Raw genomic sequence first — 10,230 nt, 5'->3', positions numbered from 1 at the left:
GCGCGCGCGCTCATACACACACTCTGCATTTTATTATTATAAGGGCAGAAATAAACTTTTATTATGTCAAGCCACTAATAGTTTAGTTTATTGCAGCAGCTAACACCATCCTAACTTATTCTGAAATTGATATCTTGAAGTGTGCTGAATTTACAAAAATCCCAATACACGGTGTTGGCCATTGGCAAGGACACAGATGTAGAAGATGGGGGGCCTGGAATCCCGTCACGCCCTGGCTTAGGAGGCAGATCTGTAGCTCGAGAGGAAATGGTTGGCAAGATCTAGAATGCTGGCATGTGAGAGCTGCTCCTAACACCTATTACAAGATAATGGATGAGCTCAGCAAAGAATTTGCTACTTTGAGAACAGCAATAAGGATGAATAGCCAAACTCTAGAAATGGAAGACTATCAAGCTGGAACAATCCACTACTTTAGGGGCTCTAATGGTGAAGAGTAACACTGAAAAGGGCTTTGAATAACAGATGTCTACTCAGACTTCCCAGTTAAATAAAGTGACTCCACTTTGCAGCAAAGGTCTGATTAATAAGTTATCTAACTACCTAAAGCTATTGCTTCAGATGATTGCAAAATAACCACTTGAGACACAGGTGGTTGAGGCATGAACAAAGAAATGAAGCGGGTTCAAGCATTATGAATAGGTAAGAACTTTCACTGTAGCGAGTAGCATAACTGACAGAAAATAAATAAGAAACCGATGAAGATTTTGAGGGAATTGTATTGTCAAAGAAATTAGGAACCTGGCTTAAGAAAAAAGGCAAAGAATAGTGATCGTAAAACAACTTCTAAGCATCCTAACGTGGACCACTAAGAAGTGGGCTGAGAAAGTAGTATAACTCCCAAGGACATACTTCCTGACACCCATTCTGGAGGTGGCCATGGAGAGTAATGGACAAGGAAGAAGCACCCAGAAGGTGGCCAGGGCTACCGAGAACAATGAACAAAGGAGTTCTTCCAGGACGGCAAAACCAGGGTCTAATGAGGAATTTCTGCCCCCTGCCAGGCAGGAGGTGTTCGGTGATGTCTAGTAGGATTTCTTCCATGTTATGGAACAAGAACTGGCCTATGTTGCCATTTCTCCCTTCTCCCAAGTGGGAATTTTTAATGCAATCATCCTATACCTGATCGGCACTGTATGAGGGGAGGCTGAGAGCCTGCCCTTCAGTATAAAGGTTTCTGGATGACAAGAGGCCGTATCTAGCTCGAAGGGGGAGTGGAAGGGGAACCCTGCATCGTCCATAGGCCCTGCACTTTGAGGTGAATGCTGTGACCAAGGTGCTTCGGGAAGTCTTATGGTGCTGAGGCTTTCCTGCGTGTAACCAGAGACGGAGAGTATAATAGCAACGGTTATTTAGCTAAATTTGTTCTTTTCCTTCCATGATACAGATATGTTGCCAGGGAGTGGCTGCCCAGCTAGGGGTCACGTATCCCCCTCTTTGTATGCAGATGCAGCAATGTGATTATCTCACCAACGGAATGTGAACGGAAGTGGGGTGTGTCACTTCCTGGATGTACCTTTTCTATGCCCATGGTCTTCCAGAGCTGCCAGCCAGATGCCGAGAACTTGTCCCTAGTGTAGACAGAAAGAATCTGGGTCTCCAAACTACTGCAAGGAACACATACATTGCACCCTCACGTGAGCAAAAAGTAAACTTCTACTAAGCACTGAAATGTGGAGGTTTTTTACAGAGGCTCAAGTTACTTCAACTAATACAATGGATGACCTTCGAAGAGGAAAGAGAGAGGCTCGAAGCCTGCTGTTATGATTCACGTTGGGGGCGGGAAGAGTTGGAGTCACTTACAAGTGTTCGCTATGGGGAATCCACATCCTTTGCCCCTTCTTGCCCAATTCCCGTTGCCAGTCAGTCCTGGACCCCATCACACCTGTATCCCTCAAAAGTCTCCCAGGCCTCATTCTCTTCTCCTCTCATAGTCCAGCTTTCTCATGCTAGCTCAGCAACCATCCCCCAAGAAAAGTGGACCATGTCACTCTATTTAAAATTGCAGTTGATTCCCACTGCCTGTCCTTCAGGATAAAATCCGAATGGCCTAGGAGGGCAAATGGCACCTTTCACATTTGATCCCCAAACTTCTTGAGCCTCATCTCCCATTGCTTCCCTACAACTGTGCCAATGTCGAGCCCCAGTTACCAGCCAAGCCCTTTTTATGTCATTACTTTGCAAATGCTGTTCCCTCTGCCTCGAACGTTACCCAGCCACCTCCTCTTTAGCCCAGAGAATGCGTACTCCTCTCTTAAAAATTCGCTTAGGTGTCACTTCATCTGTTAAGTCTTGTCTGTCACTCCCACACAGAAAATGAAACTGACAGCTACGATCAGCTCAGCCAGCCTCGTGTACTGTGCCTACTATTAGCATGTTGCTAATGTTTAGTAATCTATGTACTTAAGTTTGTTGCTGTTTATTATTTAGTCAGCCTCTAAACTTATGTCCTTACTAAAAACTTAGTTCTGCTTTTTCAAAATAGCCCAAATATGCATTAGAATTGGACTGGCTTCCTTCAGCAGGAGGATATAGCCATAATCAGTGTTGCCAAATGAAATTAATACAGTACTGTTGAGACAGTTTTCTAAAATTGTTAAGTATTTGGAAGGCAGGCCCAGAAGCGCAAGAAACCCTACAACATGAGCAGAAATTCTGCGTCCTCCATAATGTTTACACTTCTCATCAGACACATATGTAAATGAAAAACCTGCCTTTATTATTACCTGTGACCAGATCCTGGCCCTACTGTTCATATTTTTACCTAGGCATTTTCTAGGAACATAACTACCGTATTTGGAACGTCACCAAGATCTGCTCACCATTTTGGAAAGTCGCATCACCAACTCTAATGCTGCTCATGATAACTTATTCACTAACACAACACACCCCCATCTGTTTTCAATTGTAGCTGTCAAGCTCAACGAATATATTTACTTTGTTCTTCTATCAAAATGCCAAATATACAAAAATGTCACCAATATTCAGTTGAATATTTTCTCTTACATCGAAATTTACACATTTTAAATAGCAAGCACCTGACTATTATATCTTTTAGTGCAATTATGCCCAGACACACACATATTGATATACCTACAATTTTCGCAAGCTGCTTTCCTTTTCTTTTTTTCTATTACAGTTAGAAAATTTATGTTGATTTTTAAAACATTACATGTGTAGACAGGTTATATTATCTACAAATACCATTTCGGGAAAGTAAAAGGGACATTACAAAATAGTGCTTATAAAACGGGGCCTTGGATCTGACTGAGCAGAGCATCATGACTGAATACATCTAGGAACTCAAAGAAACCGTATTTTTTTCTCTTGAGATGCTTCTGTTAGGCAACTACTCAGTTGGACTGCCTTCCTGCTCCACCAATAGCATTTGTGACATTTTGTTATGATTTATTTGTCTACACGTGTAGACTGTGAGTGCATGATGTCTCATTCATATTTATGTCCCCAACACCTAGCTTAGGGCTTGGCACAGAGAAGGAGCTCGCTAGGTATCTTGAGGATTAGATAACAGATGAGAATCCTGAAGAGATATGCAGTCGCTGGCTCTCACAATAGAACTTTGAATCAATTATTCAACACTTTGCCTATACCAATATTATTAAGCTATCTTCATTTCGCCTAATATCAGAGGTCGTTATGTCCAAAGTCTCTCAATTTCTTCTCCTTCTGGTGGGCCCACACAGTGCTGTGCTGGCCTCTGTATCCCAAAAGAGCTCCTCACAGAAGCAGCAGTTATTAACTATTATTTAAATCAAATCATTCCCCAGGAATATTGCTATTCATAATGGTGTGTTTTTAGTACTAACGGTACTGTACTGCAGGCATATTATTGATTGAAAGGCATTTGTGGATTGGTCTGGTGAACTGCACATCATTTAAAGTACTGTTTCTATAAAAATATTACAAGTTCGGAAAACCCAAACTGTTTAAAGTCAATCTTTATGCTATAAGCCAATTGTATAGGTTGCGAGTTGTCTATACAATGTGACTGAGCCTGTGAGACCGAGTACCTGTGAGAAAAATTAAAATGTCAATCTATCATGAGGATGTGCCTAAATATTTGATTGTATGGCATCCCGCAGATAACATCTGACCATTTTATCTTCCAAATTTAATCTAAATGGTATTTCTTCACATAAGCAGAAGTGGTGGCTATTTACAAAGAACTTTACTTCAAATAATATATACATTTTTTTGATGAAAATCTCAATAACTTATGAACTGATTAATGCTTACATGGTTTTATTGTGGTTATTTGTTGCTTAATAAAATAAATGCAGTCTAGATAATATACAAGGAAGTAAATCTGTTAAGTGACTATATTCTAATATACTGGGGTATATTTTACAGAGGAAGAAATGAGGATATGGGTAAATGAAAATTATAGTAATTTTTAAATGTATGAACATAAAATTCTAAAAATAAATTTAAATATTTATAATATTACATTAAAAATAAGTCACGATTATTTTTAAAAACCGAAAATAAATATAAACTATCATTAGAAACTGACCAGTCAGGTCATCTGTCTCAGCCAGCCTCATTCCCTGTGGTCACTGTAAGGTGCAGTACTGCCTCACAGTTTAGCATTCTGATAAATGTACAGCCATCTTTTAAAAATCATTCTCTAACTAAACTGCCTTCTTATTTCTAATTCATGTAGACCATTTTGGGGGCTTTGCCTATGTAAAATAAAGCCCCTACTTTTTGGTATTTTCCAAGCATCCCCTATAATAATAACTATGGTATCCTTTAATGGGAAGATATAAATAAATATAGTAGCTGCAAACATCTCTTCTTCTGCCTGCAATCACACTTCTTAATATTCTTAATATAGTGGTCAAATGAAGCCAGAAGATCTGAGCTCAAGCTTGACCGTACCATTTACTTCCCATATGACTTTGCATAAGAGAAGTCTCTGTACCTTAATTTTCATATCCATATAATAAAGAGTTATTAGTGAGAGCTGCCTCACAGAGTGTTTGTGAGAATTAAAATATTTAATATTTGTAAAACACTTAAAACATCTTCTGGTTAAAGTGTTTGCAATAATAATAATAATTTAATTTTGTTTATACAAATAAAAGATAATATACATATTTATGTTTTAATTTAATTTTAAAATTAATCACTTTAATAAGTTATTATCACTGTTTTCTAATAATTCCCCAATGCAGAGACTGTGAAAAATTTTAATATTCTTCTTAATAAATTTGCCCTAATTAATTTATTAAATATAAAGTTGTTAAATGCATTTCTGCCTGCAGGAGATCCTTGATTTTGAACAAAAATGCAAGTCTTTAATTAGTTATTCAAGTTTTAGTCTCTACACTGTAAAAAATCCTTGAGGGGCAGGAACTATGTCTTCTTCCTGTTCATTTGTTACAGTCTAATCAAGCACTCTTCTCTTTACACATCTTTAGTGAGTAATCAATGAATTAATGAATGAGTAGGGACATGACATCAAATCAGACAGTATAGATACAGTTCAACCTACAGGAACAGGCACTTTTCCCTTAAAGATAATACAGTAGGGTCTGGCTTCCATAGGCCAAGGAGCTGCTGGTCTCACACACTTGACCTTCTGCCTGACAACTGGGCCTTGCAGTAAAAAGTTGGTGAGAATATATATTTAAAAAGCACAAGGAGGAAGTGAGCAGTGAACAAGAATGGGCTATAGACCTAGAGTGCCTGCAGCATATGCCTGAAAAATTTAAGACTGCACTGCTCTATAAAGTTGATTTTATCATCTCAGAAGTAACAAGGCCATAAACTCTTACTTTAAAAAGCACTCTAAACTTAAAAAATATCACATATAATGCATGTGAACTCTCCACTCCTCTGAAGCACTTGTGAAAATAATAGACTCCATGACTGTATGCAAAATCCACTTGACAAACACAAATATCAAATATTATTCTGAAAAAACTGAATATTAACTTTCCATATTTACCTTCAAATGTACATGAGATGTCCTATCAACTTTAAGGATCCTTAGGAGTTAGTCTCTAAAGGATAGCACATTTCAAGGGACTAATTAATCTCTTATAATTTATCAAGAAAAAATGCATTAGGCCAGAATAAATATACCCTTCCTGTTTCCTAGATTTTACCAGTAATTTTGTCTACTTTCATAATACATATACATGCTATACCAGTCTTTTTAGAATACCAATTCAAAATGCCAGATATAAATTCAAGAAAAAATATTTTTCAATGCTAAATGAAGATATTCTACAGACATCTAGGCAGGTATGCAAAAATCCCACACAGACATGCTTTCAAGTTGCTGAGAGATGTGACTGAAAGCATAACGTGTCATTTCATTTTTCTAGCAGTCTCATTTTTGTAGCCATACTGGAAATTAGAAGGGTAAGTTCATGTTCACAGCTGCTCCATGGCATCGAATGGAAACTTTAAAAGCCAAGCAGAAAGGACTAGATAAGGTAATAATTTTCACTAATCCTGTCTGAACATTCAGGAAACAAGTATGCTTGGAAAGGTGAACTGTGGGATTTGGAGAGACACGAAACTGGAAATCACTTCAACCTGGATTGATTGAAGTGATGCCTGGATTGATTCTATCTAGAAAAACAGGAGAAAAAGAACAGAGACACTAGCATTCTCAAAGTGGCAGGCAATGGAGTTATTTTCCGGCGTCCGTGTGTGTTTGTTTATGAGGTAGATCTGGGACCACTAACAAGGAAAGGTGAAGGTGAAAAAGAGGAAGAAGCAAAGGCAACTAACAGCTCAGTGATTCGCTCCTTTCCCCAAGAGTCTGAGTAGAGTCAAAAAAGGAAAACAGATACATTAGACAAAAACCTAGTTGTGAAAAACAACTGGTCTGAACCTGACAGCCAGAAGGAGGGGATTAGAGTACTTTACTTTGCGGAGGCATCTTAACTCTATTTTAAGTGAAGATACTTTCCATTCAGTGGGAGAAAAAGTTAGTTATACATGGGAGGGACCCTCAATATTGTCAGAAAGTCTATGCAGTCGCTCAAGTAAGCACATTATGTATGCCTTAGATTTAAAAGTACCATCTCTAGCTGCATAATGTGCCAAATTACTGAACTGTTTAAGTTTTGGTTAATTTAAGTACCAAGAACTCTCTAGATGTCTATACATCTTATTAATACATTGCAAGTAAGCTTTGGACAACTTTATATTTGTTGGCTCTCACACAAATGCGCACACACACACACACACACACACACCCTTTAGAGAATAAAACAGATAAACTTTATTTTATACATACATAACTTAATGTTACCCTCTTTTTCAAAATCTTTCATTTATTCAGTAGTAACAAGTTAGGCTTTAGATCTTTGACTAGAATTTACCTTTCTCTTGTCCTATGAAATAGAATATCTCAATTGACGTTTATTGGTCAATAAACCAAAAGGCCTCTGTCTAACACGATACTACACATTTAAAAACAACAAATTCTTGCTTTTCCTTTGAGCTTAGCTTAAAAAAATCAGATTCCCAACGAAATCCAAAAACCAATCACTGCGAAGTCAGGAATGTGAAATGCTATTTAAGATATTGACATTATTGCATAACTTGATTAGAAGGAATGTTGAACCCACATAAAATTAAGCCAGTGTACACATGTGCACCCTAAATTTTTCAGGGAAATCTCATATCTATCATAACACTTGTGCAGTCACAAAGGATGTAAAAATGGCATGTCTGTCCATATAGCACACGGACAATTTTTTATGAATGAATACACAAAAATGCTCATAATTCTAGAAAATGGATGGCAGGATACTATTTCGAAAACGGTCATTAAACACTGGAAGCAAATGATGAGGCAAATGGTTGGTGTCTTTTGGTGCCATTCGGGGCAACTGTATTCCCAAGTAACCTAGCCCAGTGTGTTGGAAACAGCCATGCAGCTCTTCCTTAGAGACTCCGTCTCCCTCCCAGGAACCGTGCACCGCCGCTCGAAGAATAAAATGCATGCATGTCTCTGTTCCGAGGGCTGTTCCCCCATCAGAGACTCCGCACTCCCTAAATCCGGTCCCACAAGTGTGTGCATGTGAGTGTGGCACCTACCACCAAATGAGCAGAAGGCGACAGAGCTCATCTCCTAGAAATAACAGTTGCCATCCCTTCCCAGGCAGGCAGCTCGGCAGCTTCTCCCAGGCTAACACTTGAGCGCCTTCGCCCCGGGGACGGAGCCTTACATCAATACCCCTCTAGGGGCTAAGTCAGCTTTGTGTGAGTCCACTCGGCGCCATATGGCAGCTTCCAATTCCTTTAGCAACTCAAGTCTGGCTAGGCTGCGCGCGATGATTCCTTCTTAAAGGAAGACCCCTTCGGCGAGCAGCAATGACCGCCCCACTTACCTAGCTCCCACAGACCCGCTCAGCAGGCGGCACGGGCGCCGGCACCACAAAGGGCTGTGGGATTCCCCGCTCCCTCGGGGGCGCCTCTCCCTGCGACGATCCCCTTCGCCAATGATCTGTCGCTGGAAATCCCCCTCCCCTCCACCGAGAGGAGGGTCTCCCCGGCTGGCTGGAGCTCCTGGCGTCTGTCTCCCTCTCTTTACATCCCTGACTCTGGTTCACGGTCTCTAGTAGGAAGGCTCAAAGGAGAGGCGGCGGGAGGAAGATAAGGCATCCTTAAAAAGAACAATAATCTTCATCGTTCTTCACCCCGTTCCCCACGCGGGTCCCCATCCCCCTGCCGCCGCCGCCGCCGCCGCCGCCGCCCAGCGCGAGAGGGCTGGGACCGAACGGGAAAAATCGAGCGGGGCTGAGCTCGCCGCGCCGGCCGGCGGGGGCGGCGGGTGGCGGGTGGCGGGTGCCTGGTGGGTGTGTGTCCGTGGCGGAGCCGGGGAGAGGCTGGCGCGGGAGGCGAGGCGGGGCGCTCGGGGGCGCCGGCCCGGCGCGCACACCCGCCCGCGGCCACCCCACCTCGCGCTCCGCCTCCTCCCGCGCTCCGCGCACCCGCGGGCTGGAGCGGCCGTCTCCTCCTCCTCCTCCTGCTCCTGCTGCCGGGCGCTCGCGGCTCTCAAGGTGGGCGGCGGGGCTGTGCGGCCGGCGGGCACCGCCGAGGGCGCCCGGGCTCGGCCTGGCGGCGCGGGCGCTGTGCGCTCGACCGGGGACAGCGCCCCGGAGCCCAGGGCGCGGCCGGGGCGGGCGCCGCCCACACCTCGGCGGCGCCTCCCGCTCCTCCCGCGCGCCCGCCGCTCCCTGCGGCCCCGGCCGGCTCCACACCCACCTGCTTCCCTGCGTGGCTCTCGCTCCGCGGAGCGGGAGGGTCCGCAGCCCCGTGGGCGCCGCGCACGCACCGCCGGGAAAGCTCCGGGCGCCCCGCCGGGATGCACTCGGCTGCTTCGCGGAATTCCCGGGCCCTCTGCGCCCGGCAGCGGGCTCTCCCCGCCCGCCCCGGCACGACCCCGGCCCGGGGCCGCTGCTCGCGGGGAGCTGGGCGAGGAGACACCGCTCCTGAGAGACCGGGCCCGGGAGGCTTTCCCCGGGTACCAGTGCAGGGGGCACTAGTTGCGCAGAGAGGACCCGACTTTCCTCCGAGCACCTCCGGCTCCGCTCGGGGGGCGGCAGTCCCAGTAACCCCGCTTTCCCAGGGCCACGGGGAAAGCCGGGTCGGTGGCAGCCTTAACTCTTGCCTCCCACGGGGGCGCTGTTCACACTCCGGCTCTTTTGCTTTGCCGGCTCGCTCTCCCTGCCACCTGGAGAACTGTGCCAGGTTCCTCCCTGGCGAGGCCGCCGGATGGACGCTCAGATCTTTCCCTACCTTCGGGCGCGGTAAAGACGGGATGAACTGGAGTCATTACATCACTGAGCTCTCCAGGTTCCTGACTGTGTGCTCCCTGACAGGTACGAGGTAGGTACGGCGCCCCGTCAGTTACAGGGGCTTTCAGGAAAACAAAGTAGTTTGAAACATTCTTTTATAAAGGACATAGGCCATGGCTGGGGCGCCCTTCTGAGTTTCTTTAAAATACATCTCATTTAATCTTGCTTTTTTTTTTAGCCCTGATGTGCGCTGGGACGCAGTGTCATCTAGGATTCTTAACACCTCGGCTTCCTGCCTCCCCGTGGGCCTTACCTTGTGGCGGGTGGTTTTTCGAGGTGCCAGATGTTGGGTGGGATGTTTAGTATAGAAGTTGGCCCTTCAGGCTCCATCGCTCTCCAGCCAGGACCTGTCGTGGTCCCTTGC

General features: G+C 44.3%; 1 protein-coding gene across 1 annotated transcript in view; it reads right to left on the bottom strand.

Moving 5' to 3' along the window:
* Positions 1 to 8,696, bottom strand: part of KCNB2 (potassium voltage-gated channel subfamily B member 2) — a 334,241-nt gene extending 325,545 nt beyond the window's left edge. Inside the window, exon 1 of the mRNA XM_039841861.1 lies at positions 8,397 to 8,696. The gene's annotated coding sequence lies outside the window, so the exon portion shown is untranslated. The remainder of the gene's footprint in view (positions 1 to 8,396) is intronic.
* Positions 8,697 to 10,230: the final 1,534 nt, after the last annotated feature.

The sequence above is a fragment of the Pteropus medius genome, unplaced genomic scaffold (assembly GCF_902729225.1).
Source record: "Pteropus medius unplaced genomic scaffold, Ma_sr-lr_union100, whole genome shotgun sequence".
In the NCBI taxonomy this organism is placed as follows: Eukaryota; Metazoa; Chordata; class Mammalia; order Chiroptera; family Pteropodidae; genus Pteropus; species Pteropus medius.
The sequence above is the reverse complement of the archived record's forward strand: the minus strand, read 5'-3'. Positions and strand labels throughout refer to the sequence as shown.